The sequence below is a fragment of the Myxocyprinus asiaticus genome, chromosome 8, assembly GCF_019703515.2.
Source record: "Myxocyprinus asiaticus isolate MX2 ecotype Aquarium Trade chromosome 8, UBuf_Myxa_2, whole genome shotgun sequence".
Taxonomy (NCBI): Eukaryota; Metazoa; Chordata; class Actinopteri; order Cypriniformes; family Catostomidae; genus Myxocyprinus; species Myxocyprinus asiaticus.
The window spans coordinates 977,973-992,110 of NC_059351.1; the positions used below are offsets into that span (position 1 = coordinate 977,973).

The window sequence follows — 14,138 nt, forward strand, 5'->3', positions numbered from 1 at the left end:
GCTCTAGATCGATTAGGACAGCACACAGAATGAGGCAGGGCTGTTCAACAGAGGCATGGAGTAGTTTAGTCTCAAATAATATGATAAAGAGGAAAAGGTCTAACCATTAACCACAGGTAAAATTACAAAATCTATTCCAATATGAAAAATCAGGCCACCACAAAGCCTTATCTCTAAGAGAGAGAAAAAAAAAAAGAGAAAGACCAGTGAAGCACTAACCGCGTTTCCACTGTCGGGCCAAATGAAGGCGGGCTAGTGCGTGCCAAGGCCAGCTGCGTTCCCACTGTCACTTCTGGGGCTTAATCGTGCCACCTCAGGGCTTATTCGGGGCCAACGGCCAATGGCCCGCCAATAAAACTTATTCGGGGCCAACAGCCAATTGAGGCACGGTCAATGTCAAAGGTGGAGTTTAGCAAGACACTCCTGCTGCGTTTCATTCAAGTCGGATGTACGATATTCCTACTTGAATTCTCAGAACTCCAACCATAAAGGAATTCCATTGCCAGATGCTTGGAAAATGACATTTAAACAAACAAAACTGCAACACTCCCATTATTATAACAGGGGTTCGATAAACAATGCTGCTTCGCTGGATCATCAAAAGAAAATTTAATTTACCGTGTTTTGTATGCCTGTCTCTCAGGGCCGGTCAACCCATTAGGTGACACAGGTGAGCGCCTAGGGCGGCATCGCTTTTACAAAGCCCATTTTAGCATGTGTCCAATCTGTGTCGAACAAAATGCACCCTGTGCGTTCCGATAACACCTTGACTAGGGTGCCAAATGGGGTAGGACCGGCACTGCTGTCTCTGCAAACATTTGTTAAACAAGCTTTCATATCTTGTAATGTAGGAACTTTGACTCATTGATCGATATCATTTAATAAAAGTGAATGTTTATCACTAACTTTGTACTTCTCTGAGTGCCGAGATATTTGTGTGATGTCACGCACCTGCATCTCAGCTAAAAAAATTGTGGACACTTTACAAATCCATTAAGAAGAACAATGGACAAAGCGTTGCCCAAAGGAAGAACTTTCCATAGCTCGAGATCATGGACGGTGGAGAGACCACTCGGGACACCATGGCAGTTAAAGTCGGTGGGTTATCAACGTTAAATGATCTTGCTAGCTAGCTAACGTTTCCATACAATATAAACTTGATATTTTAGATAACGTGTTTGTTTTGGCTTGTGAAATGGATGGGGTGTGTGGCGTTTGCACCAGGGCGGCATATTAAAGGCGGGTTTTAGGGCAACGCTGCGGGGTTTTTGGCCCGATTTTGATCTTGCGACTTGTGGTCCGAGGCTATTGACCCTGACTGACCAGTTTATGGCCCTGGCTCGCACTGGCCCGATTGTGGAAAAGTGGCTACTGTGTGCCACTGGCCCTGTTTCCACTTGGTATTATGATGCATTTTCGGTGATTTGATCACGTCTCCTGTGACCACTTCTATTCGGATTTCAAGGGGAGGGTCTCTGATTGCATGACGACATCCATCAATCACTACGTCAGTGAGTTACTGCATGATAGTAAAGTGCAAAAAAGTCTTAAAAAATAAAGCACGGAAAAACTTTCTCCCAGATGCAGCTGAGATTTGATCTAGGCACAAACGCAATTCTCCATTATTTTATTGGAGTATCTGTATTAAATGAGCTTCAGATATGTGTACTTCTCATATGTTGATACTGCATGTTGATATCAGACACACTGAAGGAGATCCGGGAAGTTTTTGCGCTTGTGTTTGTATCCGCTTTTTCAAACTTTCAGATCGGACAGGTATACCCTTTAAAAGCCGCTCGTAACCAGCAAAGATTAAACTCTGGTTTTGATTGAAAGGTGAGTGGTGAAGCTTCGCTGCTATCCAGATGCATTCAGGATGGATTGTGTTTCACACCACAAATGCGATTTGGTCACGTGTTTTTTGACTACCTCTGTATGTGGTTCCAGAGATCTGATCACAAAACGTTTTGGACCCCGTTTCCACCAAACCAAAAACGCATCTTAATACCATGTGAAAATGGGGCCACTTTTGTCATATTCACTTGTCACAAGTCTAGATCTGATCTACAAGTCTAGAGATGAACAATCAACTGACACATATTATAAAAGGACTTAATTATTGATCTGTTTCTCATCCACACCTATCATATCACTTCGGAAGACATAGATTAAACCACTGGAGTCTTATGGAGTACTTTTATGCTGCATTTATGTGCTTTTTGGAGCTTCAAAGGTCTGATCACTATTCACTTGCATTGTATGGACCTACAGAGCTGAAATATTCTTCTAAAAATCTTCATTTGTGTTCTGCAGAAGAAAGAAAGTCATACACATCTGGGATGACATGAGGGTGAGGAAATGATGAGAGAAGTTTCATTTTGGGGTGAACTATTCCTTTAAGCTTTAGTGTCTCCTGGAGCAAGAAACTGTTTTAACTGGGTAATAGAGGGCAAGGGAGTAAGAACTTTTGTCCATTTAGTGTAATTTAATATATCAGACAGTCTTGAACATGAATATATTCCATTGCAAATATATAAACCCGGTTGTCCTGAAATGGAAATCTCCTTCATAGGAAATCAAGTTAAAATCATGTAACTTGCAATACTGTTATACATAATATAAAATCCGTCTTTGACAGGATTTGTGTACGTTTGAGTTGTTCAGCTTTCAAAGGCTGATGTAATGATTAACAGAGTGATGGATTAGCCAGTGTGGGTGTGGTAGTAGGTAACAATAGATATGAAAATCATGGTAATAATACCAGACAACATATTAACTGTTAAAGCACAATAACTAATATAACTAATACATTTAGGGAAGAACTCATCCAGACAGAATGCTGATCACAGCATTTAAATTCATCTTTTTCTGAAGAAAATATTTTTGTCACATTCTACAAGTTAGCAAGAAATAGTGAGTAAGTTACGTCTAATAAATGTACGATAAATGATGTCTAATTTAAATTTCAAAAGGATTTTCAGGGGTCAGTTACTTGACTGAAATACCCCCCAAAAATATAAGCCTAGAAATTCAAATAATAACAGTACTAATTGTAGGGTGTGAATCAATGCAATGGCATAATATCGCTTTTTTCATCTCTGCGAACCCTCTCTGGTCTGACATGAACTCGACATGAAGAGTCTGAGTAAGTCAATGAAAAGCAGGCAATATCTTACACAAACCCAGCATCACATTATAACGGTTATACACATGATAGGAACTACTCACCCTGTCTGTGCTGACCACACGAAGACCTGAGAGAAAGAGAGACACAAAAATGAGTGGAGAAAATACGGGAGGTCACTGTTTGCCACTTGCACAGGCAGAGTTATAAATCCATTTCCAATATCATCTCTCGTGTAATACATGGAAGAGAAAGAAAAGAGGATAAGGAAGGAAGAGACTGAATATAAAGAGTCAAAAATCTGGCCTGCAGACAGAATGCCAGCGGCAGGTTCAGTGTCTGTGAGCAAAACAGGTAAGAGATCATGTGTTCACACTCCCTAAATGGGTGGTGCCTTACAGCTGAAAGCACTGTGGAGTGGGTAGGGCTGAGGAAAAGACACTTTTTCCTTTACACTTATCATCACTAGATCTTTGTAATATTTATTAAGATGTGTCTGCTGCATGACAGACATTTGTACTGAGCAGAGGCGAAATCGCACAAGCTTGATTGCGTGACAAGGAAAGCTCAGCTACTGCATGATCTAAATGCAACCAAGTATCACTGAAAAAAATGATGTGTTGGATTTACTTAAAATACTATATACGTAGCATTTTTGCATCATGCATTTTAGGTAAATTCTGCAGAACTAGAAAACGTTTGTTAGATATACACAAATGAATCAGTTCATTCAACTTTATTTACTTAGACATGTATGTCACACATATAAGATTTAGCAACTAATAGCAAGTTGTGTTTCTTTTAACTTAATTTACTTGTCTCTAAAGAAAATAATAACTGAGGCCATTAAACCTGATGCACGTACTGCTCCACTTCAGCTATGCATATTCACAGATGCATGTTTCTGAGTAGAAGCTATTTATTTTTATATGTTTTAGTTGTCGAGCCAACAAATATATATATATATATATATATATATATATATATATATATATATATATATTTTTATTTTTTTTTTTTTAAGAAAAATTCACCTGCCTTGATTCAACATCAAACCCAGTTTTTGCACCAAACACACCAGCAGAAACATCAGTACACTCAAGTAAGCTCGCAATCAATACTAAATAAATCAGAACAAGCATATTCAGACTGATGCATTTGAAGAACTCTACATGTCAGCATTATCACATGTTATTTGACTTGTAAATGAAGGGGTAACACAAATACACTGGAAATGACAAATGGAGTCGTAAAAGTGGTGGGGCAGCATGAGTTATGGACTGTAAACACACTCTGGTCCGGAGATCAGAGCAGGCGCAAGTTGGAGCAGTTCCACTTCTATCAAATGAGCTCAAAATTGGCTTGGATGGTGATTGTGCACAGTGATGGAGTTGGAAGTTGAAAGTGAACACCTACGAGGTGTAAGATGATCGATACAGATACCTCTTTTTGCTGACTGTAACATCTGAGCTTTCACACTGCCATTAACCTCATTGTTCAGGCTCTGTTATCAGAGCAATTAAAGAGCAGCTTGACATGGAGGCCTCACAAGCTGAATAATGTCTAGAGATTACAGACATTATACTGATGACTAACAACAGCAGGGAAAAAGCTCAGTTTGGAAAGAGCTGCAATCAGTCAAAAGGTGTTTGATCCCAAAGGGCGGGGGGTTTTGCATTTCGCATTAAAACACCTGGTTTCAGTTTCTGGGCCATTAAGACCTCACCAAATCGTATGGCCGGGACACTGACATTATGGAAATGTATTGTCTTTAAGCATCCAGCTAGGGCATGGTCTGTTGTTATACTAATTGTCAGTAAATGTGTAGAAAGACTATGTTTTGAGATGATAAATGTCAGCTGTGGGCTCCTTTGGAGTGTCTGATTTTATGAAGGTTTCCCATTTAACTGGTGTTGATCCGCTCACAAATCTGTACTATTGCACAGCAGGTCTGATTTGGAAAAATGGCAAAAGTAAATGTTTATTTTTTATTATTAAAGCAGATATTTTATATTGAGATATTTTATATTTAAGCATATTTAACTTTTTATAATTAAGCATTTAGGCAGAGTCTTTTCTTGAATTGTTTTTAAATAAATATTATACATACATAATTATATTTACCCCTTTTATTCACTTAATATTTATATGGCATATCGTGTAAAAGTGAGTATCTATGAACACATTAACGTTAAAGAGGTTAAACATAGTTAAATATTGCTCTGTGGGCTCAATACTAGGTTAGGATGAGGCAAAAAACAAAACTGTGAATATTTCCAAGTTAGTACAAATTTGTGTAATTCCAAGTTAGTACAAATTTGTGTAATTCCAAGTTAGTACACATTTGTGTAATCAGGTTTTGCATTTGCCCACCCCTTACATACTGGCAGTTTGCTTTGCAAATAGTGTACTGGATCACTGAGCCACTTGAATTACCTTTGGGCTTTGTGCAAAAACCACTGGTTGATCTGGTGAAATCAAGTAGGTGAGCCTGAGTTTTTCAATTGTTCAATTTATTGTGTAAAGACAAATGTACTAAACATGTACTAAATCTAAAACATGTGACTCGTTTGCACCCGTTCATTGTTTCTAAAATTGGGAAGGTTCATTTTGACTTTCAAAGATAATATTTGAATGACAATTTTCCTCCTTGGAGAGAAAAAAAAGCTTTGCTTCTAAGGCTCACCTGTTTACCTGCTTGCAGAAAAAAGCCTGTCGTGGTTGGGAAATTTATGGATAACACATCTCTAGCCCCCAAGCGGAACTTCTGAGAAAACAATCTATAATGATGTTTGAAATATGGGAGGAGTCACAAGAGTGTGTTCGTGTGTGTGCATGCATGTACAAGGCTCAAGATAAAGGATTTCTGACTCCAGCCAGGTCTCCTAAGCAACCAAATTGGCCCGGTTGCTAGGGAGGGTAGAGTCACATGGGGTAACCTCCTCGTGGTCGCTATAATGTGGTTCTCGCTCTCGGTGGGGCGCGTGGTGAGTTGTGCGTGGATGCCGCGGAGAATAGCGGGAAGCCTCCACACGCGCTATGTCTCCGTGGTAACGTGCTCAACAAGTCACGGGATAAGATGCATGGATTGACGGTTTCAGACGCGGAGGCAACTGAGATTCGTCCTCCACCACCCGGACTGAGGCGAGTCACTACACCACCACGAGGACTTAGAGCACATTGGGAATTGGGCATTCCAAATTGGGGAGAAAAGGGGAGAAAAAAAAAACAACAACAAAAAACAAAGATAAAGGATTTCTACTTCTGGTCTAAACTGCCCTGCTGATATCTTCACATGCCAACTAAAAAAAGGATGCAATTTATTTTTAAATGTACCGGAACAAAGATATTTGCATTTTCCTTAAATGTTGAGATTCTCCCAAAATATTAGGTTTTTAAATTGCAATAATAGCTGGACATTACACAGCTATAATGTAACTCCATAGCAGCTTTAGTCATAAACTCACTTTTGCTGGAGAACAAAGTTGCAAATCATAACTGATTGGTGTATAATTTCAAACCAGTTCTTACTGATGCTTCTCAGTATATCACAAGTCATTCACAATTTTAACCAAATTACATCTATGTAAACCAGCAAAATAATGTTACCTAGGTAAAGAGTTTAAAATCAGCACAACAGTGTTCAATTATGCACTTGAAAACCAATAAGATTGCAACTAAGCCATCAAAACACATGTACAAGATCAACAAATGTAAGACATTGTTACAAGGCAGCACTGGCCCAATTGGGCGAGTGACAGTTCCATCAGCTGGCTATACAGGACCAAATAATAAAGGAAAAGCAGCAAACAAGCGGCATACCAAGATACACCATGCATCTACAAACGTTGGTTATGAGAAAGCCCAGTGTGCAGAATGGGAAGAGCTGTAAAAGGGTGGCTACTTTGAAGGTACAATATAAATACTAAAGGATAGTTATGATTTGTTTAACATTTATTTGGTTACTACATAATTCCTATACTTCCATTTCTTAGTTAGATGACATTACTATCATTCTAATATGCAGAAAATACTAATAATAGAAATTTGAAGCTCCAAAAAGTACATCAAATCAATTTGAAAGTACTCCATAAGACTCCAGTGGTTTAATCCATGTCTTCAGAAGTGATATGATAGGTGTGGGTGAGAAACAGATCAATATTTAAGTCATTTTTTTTTACTATAAATCTACTTTCAAACAGCCCTCCTATGCACATTCACAAAACATTCTTTGTGCATATCACCTCCTACTGGACCTTTGTGCAAATTTGATTTATTTATTATTTTCCTTTGCTTTATCCCTCCATTTTTTTTCTTTCACCTCCCTGACCAGTAGGTGGCGATATGCACAAAGAATGCCAATCGCTAAAGAACAGAAGAAGAAGACTCGGTCCGCTCTTGAATGCACATAGGACGGCTGGTGAAAGTGTAGATTTATAGTAAAAAAGGACTTAACTATTGTTCTGTTTCTCACCCACACCTATCTTATCACTTCTGAAGACATGGATTAAACCACTGGAGTCGTATGGATTACTTTTATGCTGCCTTTATGTGCTTTTTGGAGCTTCAAAGTTCTGGTCACCATTCACTTGTATTGTATGGACCTACAGAGCTGAAATATTCTTCTAAAAATCTTCATTTGTGTTCTGCAGAAGACAGAAAGTCACACACATCTGGGATGGCATGAGAGCGAACTATCTCTTTAAGAACACAATGATCAGTAGCATTACAGTTGTACAGGTTGCTTGCACCTGGTTTTGAATAGAGCTGCACGGTTATGACGAAAATCATAATTGTTGATTATTTCCCTGGATATTGTAATTGCGATTATTAATTTCAATTAATAGAATTTACATTAAAATGCTTACTTTGCACGTCGAATTCAAGCTGAGAAGTGTGTTCCTGAATTACTTGCATGAAAAACATTGCATGTTATTTAAATTTAGAAAACAATGATACACAGAAAGTGAGCATTACGCACAGACCTTTAGACTAATTTAAATGCCTCTGATTTGCCATCACACTCATGTACACAACAAACCCCCAAAATCTGCTGTAAATACAATATTTTGACACAATGTAAAAACAACTGAATGGAATAATTGACACTTTTCACGATTAGTTAAGCAGGTTGTTAATCTCGATTTTTGTTTCGATTAATTGTACAGCGCTAGTTCTGAACCTATGCAACTTTTGTGCAACCACTGCAAACATTGTAAAATGCCTCAGAAAATGCAAAGTATGCTGAAAAGAGAAGTATGCTATATGTTAAACATGCTTAATGAGTGCATCTGAAATGCACAACTCTGTCCTCTGTGAAATTGCTTGCTGTGATATTGTCATAGTGAGTATGGACATTGCACACCAAACAGATCCACATAAAAACTGTTTGTTTAAATCAATAATTGCCCATTCATGATGAGTTCATTCATATAGTTGAGGAACACTATTCAGCCTGAGCGCAATATAGCAAACAATACAGTCATCTGCTCATCTATGGCATTTAGAAGAGCTCATGAAACACAAAACTAAATCAATATGTTTATTGTCTAATAGAAGGATGGGTACTGTATACACAAACTGTATAATGACTTGAGCAGAGGAGAGAGGATGCTGGGAAAGGCTCTTTAATAGTTTTCAGAGTGGTTGCAGTAACTGTGACGTAAAACTAATAATGATGGAAACAGTTTAGCAGCCAGCGAATGTGATTCTGCTGCACTACCAATCTAACAGATGCATGTGCCTTTCCATCTGCATACTACTACTTTCACCAAAGAAGAAGAACATGTAGTTTCCTCTTTCACTACAGGCACACAAGCATTAGAACATTAACACCAGATTAAACTCATGGTGTTTTCACCATGTGGCAGGCAGTGAAGACCGGTAAAGGGCTGGTTGCTACAAGCCTTGAAAAGGCTTTTTTAAATATATATACAAATGTAAAAAAGTGTTCAAGGAGGCACAAGTAAAAGAAGTGAATCTTGGGTCTTCCCAATAATCTCTCTTGCCAATAATGTCGTTTTGAATGCTTTTATAGTGCTTTTTATTCTTTTTAATAAGCCAGTGACTGTACACTGAAATAAGCTCAACAAGCGTAACATATGAAAATAAACGCTTCCACTTACTAACATTTACATATTTAGAACATTTTTAGCTTGACCTAATTTGCATTCATGTTTACAACACAAAATAAGGTGAACTTCTTTGGCTTAAAATCCTTAAAATTAAGATTATAAGTACAACTAACTCAAACTGAGGTTCTGTACTTGAATAATTAAAGCATGTTTGTTTGGTCAAAATAAACGTGTTTGGGCATTTCACTAGTTGCTTTTGAGATATTAGCTCTACTAAAACTGATGTTGTTTTACCGTTATTTTATGTAAAGTCACCATTAGGGTGATAAGTGTTTTCTTTGGTGAAGTTGGATCCTGTTCAATCCATATATTTTACTCCTTGTGCATGTGAATGTGCAGAATCAAGGGGACTCAAGTTTAATGATTGATTACAGTCATTATTTTATTTTGAGCCAATTAAGTAGAAACAATAATATTAATGTTAATTTTAAATGTGCTATTAGTTGTTAAATCTTATTCGTATGACATAAGATTTTTTAAGAAAATAAAGTTGAATGAACTGACACATTTGTGTATATCTAACAAAGGTTTTCTAGTAATGCTGACGTAAATGACTATAAGTTGAATTTACTTTAAAAGCATGATGCAAAAATGCTACACATATATTTTAAGTACATCTAACACATCTTTTTTTTTACTTGTATCTGCTTATTACGTCTTTTATATAGTTGAAATTGGTCTGATTTAGGTGTAGGGGTGTGGTTAGGTGCACAAAAATATCTTTATAATAGTGTAATGTAACTAAAATTACAGGGACTAAATTTACCTGCCTGTTACATGTTCTATATTGTTGATAATTGGTTACATTTAGTAAAGAGGTTGGGTTAGGGGATCTAAAATATCTATCCGGTAGTATAATGTAACTAAATAATGTATTTCTAAGTATAATAAAACACATGATAATTACACGTAGAACAAACCACGTGAAAATACATTTGCGATGTATGTGATTCTATGACACCAGGTGGCAAACTAAGCAATGGAAACAATAATGATTTGTAGATAAACAATAGCAGATTTGCAAATGTACAGATCAGTTTGCTTAACATAAATGTCTTGCGCTGTGTTTGATATAGCACGCAGCCATATAACTTTACAAACACATGATGTAGTACATAGTATGTAAATTAAGGTGTCGAATGCTTATTGAACTAGTTTCCTGATTGCCTTTCATGTTGCATGGATGGGACATTCAAACATGGCAGGACATGTAACAACAGCTCAGAATACTATATAACATTTACTGCAGCATAGTGTGTAAATAAATGTTGAAATAAGATTAAGACCATGTGAAAGTAACCAAAAATGTGGTAAACACGGTCCACTGATGATGACATCGTACTGCAAATGATCACTACATAGTATCTCATTAGTAGTACTGTTGTACTAGCTGTTGAATGCATTCTCAATCAGCTAAACATGACTCCATGTCCAACATGAATAAAACATCTCTTAAATCAACTGAAGTTCAAGAGCTAGAAGGAATGTACATCTGTGTCCATTCTGTATGTATGAAAACCTGTATGTCAATATTTATGGAATGTTGATGAGACAACCCATCCAAAAATACAAAACAATCTAAGAATGTACTGTATGAGAGGTCAACTGGCCTGTAGTCCTAAGATTACCCACTCCACCCTAATACTACACGCAGAAAAAGACTGAAAGCATGCAAATGGTTGCCCTTTATGTTATTAAGTTACTGCATGTGTAATTAAGCAGTAGTTTTAACACTAGAACAACTAGCCTGTCGTCAATTGTGGTTTAAACAATCTCTTTTTTTGGTAATTGACCTCACAATTAAACATTTAATAAGCATAATGCACCAAATATGTACTGTTTATGGGTAGTATGAAGTTAGGCACATGGGCTCTATTTTCCCGAGCGCTCTAGGTGCAGCGTAACGTGCAACGACCGTGCGCAATGCCTTATCTAATTTTCGTGAGGGCGCTAATTCTAAAACCATTTTTCGTGCCAGTGGGTGGAATACTTTGCACTATCTGTGGGTATATACATGCAAACTGTGGGTTTATTGTATGTTAATAAAGTGACTTTCTCCTGAGAAATAGGTCATTGCACTAAGACTTTTGAGAAACAAGTCTAATCTCAGTGCAAAGTCTAAAATCCATTCCTGCAATTGCAGTTTGGATGTTCCACCAGCAGGTGGTGATAACGTTCATGTCCAAACTCTGAAAATACAGCGGGACATCAAACAATGCCCATGACAATCACTGTCGTACTGTGATTTTTAAGTCACTGCTGTGAATGCGGTTATTTACCACTTCGCTATTTTATTTACATTTTCATTTAGTTTGAAATGTAATTTGAATTTAGAAATATTTTTTGCGTTTCGATAAATGTCCATACCTGAAAGGCCGATACAATCACTGTTAATACTATGATTTGTGTGTCAGTAAATCAACTTGATGAATAATACATACATTCTCTATAATTTAATGGAGCCTACATCCAAATCCTGATGAGAACCACATTTTCCATGCGTTTGAACGGAGCGTGTCACTGTCATATATAACTGATATCAAGGGCGTAGGTTTGGTTTGAAAGTTGGTAGGGCCATTGCAAGGAGGATAATATTTAAAACTCTAAAAATCTAAACAATGGGTGGGCTAAATGAACAAATCACATGTGCAAAATGACATCTTAAGATTATGGGGAGAATGGAGCATTGACACCACGGCACATTTTTTCCCCAATTTCTGCTTTCCAATTCCCATCACTCGCACATAATCTTTTTTCATACTGCCATCCCAAATCCGTTATCTGCACAGTTATCCACCCCTTCTTCTGCTTTCGGCTGCTCCTGTTAGGGGTCGCCTCAGCAGACTATCCGTGATACGCATATTTGACTTGGCACTGGTTTTACACCGAATGCCCTTCCTGACGCAACCCCCACTCTCACACCTATGGGGCAATTTAGAGTCTCCAATTCACTTAACATGCATGTCTTTTGGACTGTGGGGGAAACCGGAGCACCCGGACGGGACCCATGCGAACACGGGGAGAACATGCAAACCCCACACAGAAAGGTCCAGTTGAGCCGGGACTCCAACCCGAGACCTTCTCGCTGTGAGGCGACAGTGCTACCCTATACTTAGTGTATCCTAAATCCAAAAATTAGGATGTTTTTTTTTTACTTGGAAAACATTTGTACACAAAAATTATGCTTATTTAAATCTTTAATAATTTTAAGGGTTGGACCAAAGATATGGAAATCCGCCCGTGAAATCTCCAGAATTTTATTTATTATGTAATCACAAATGACTGTGGTTGGTGCATCCTGAATAGCGCTGAGAAAACGAACTGCTACAATGTGACAACACCGTTTATGTGCCACTTCAGAAGCAGTCGGGCAATAATTTACACATGAATAATGAAACTCAGAAACTTTAGTAGTCGTTAAAATGAAAATAGCAACAAAGTATAAAGTATTCTCTATGTGGTAAAACTGCCCAAATGTTGTTCGGGACATTTCCAATTTTCTAAAAGTTGGTCGGGACATGGCCATATCAGCCATCCCTAAATCTACACCTTTGCCTGACATTCAACAAGGACGCACTTAATGCACAAAAGAACAAAAGTATATATTTCTATTCTTCTAATTCATTGCATAGAGAATGAATTTACACTACCAACTTCTTATGAATGTGCTGTCTTGGTTTATATCACTGGTGCTTGACAGGGAATGGATGATATAATAGGACGTAAATGCTACAATAACCAGAGAAGAACCTCAGAATTAAATTGCACTTGACCCATCCCATTAGCGCATTGTGAGCACTATTTTACCACACACGCCTAGACTTAGCACGAAAATACCAAAACTTCATGACCATGTCCTTGCTCTTAAAATAGGGCCCTATGTCATTTTTTCCACTCACAATTTTAATCAACTTTCACCTTTTATTAAAGACGACCACAATGAAGAAAAATAAATGGAAAGATAATGATAGCGGAAACGAGAGTGCGTCCAGGACAAGACTCAGTGTAGCAGTGCCGAGGGCCAGGGGCATGTTTGCACACAGCCACACCTCCATTTGACATGTCTCACCCTGAGGACTTTGACACCTGGCAACCATCATAACCTGTCTTTCTATATGTATCTGTTGGTCTCATTCAGTAACTCAGACATACCATTACCTCCACTTAGTAATTAAACACATGCATGACAGTCATCGTGGCATCTGAAGGAAATGTGTCATGCATTTTGGCTACCTTACTCATCCTGATGTTTGCGTGGCTGAAAATAACATGTATGAGCTTTGCTATTTGTAGCGAGTGTTTTTAAGAGTAAATACAGAATAATTCTGCAGGGCTCTGTAAAACAGCAAGCCCTCAGATCCTCGCCTACAGCAAAATAATGCAAGTCAAACCTTGCAGTTAAATGGCATATTTATAGTAATAACAATAATAATAACTTTATTTTTATAGCACCTTTTAGCAATTTAGCACAAAGTGCTTCACAAAACATAAAATCAAAACACACAGTAAAATGCAACACATTCACATAGTAATATATAATATTGTAGATCTAGATATATAGTAAAAAAGGACTTAAATATTGATCTGTTTCTCACCCACATCTATCATATCACTTCTGAAGACATGGATTATACCACTGGAGTCTTATGGGTTACTTTGAAGCTCCAAAAAGCACATAAAGGCAGCATAAAAGTTCTGGTTACCATTCACTTGCATTGTATGGAGCTACAGAGCTGAAATATTCTTCTAAAAATCTTAATTTGTGTTCTGCAGAAGAAAGAAGGTCAAACACATCTGGGATGGCATGAGGCTGAGTAAATGATGAGAGAATTTACATTTTTGGGGTGAATGATCCATCACACAACTCACATTTGAAGCAG

At 37.7% G+C, this 14,138-nt stretch overlaps 1 protein-coding gene across 2 annotated transcripts in view; it reads right to left on the reverse strand.

Annotated features, from left to right (window-relative positions):
* Positions 1-14,138, reverse strand: part of coro2aa (coronin 2Aa) — a 37,309-nt gene that overhangs the window by 21,126 nt on the left and 2,045 nt on the right. The window contains exon 2 of one of the 2 annotated variants that reach the window (XM_051705042.1): positions 3,229-3,254. The exons of the other annotated variant lie outside the window; for it this stretch is intronic. The gene's annotated coding sequence lies outside the window, so the exon portion shown is untranslated. The remainder of the gene's footprint in view (positions 1-3,228; positions 3,255-14,138) is intronic. 2 annotated transcript variants of the gene reach the window in all.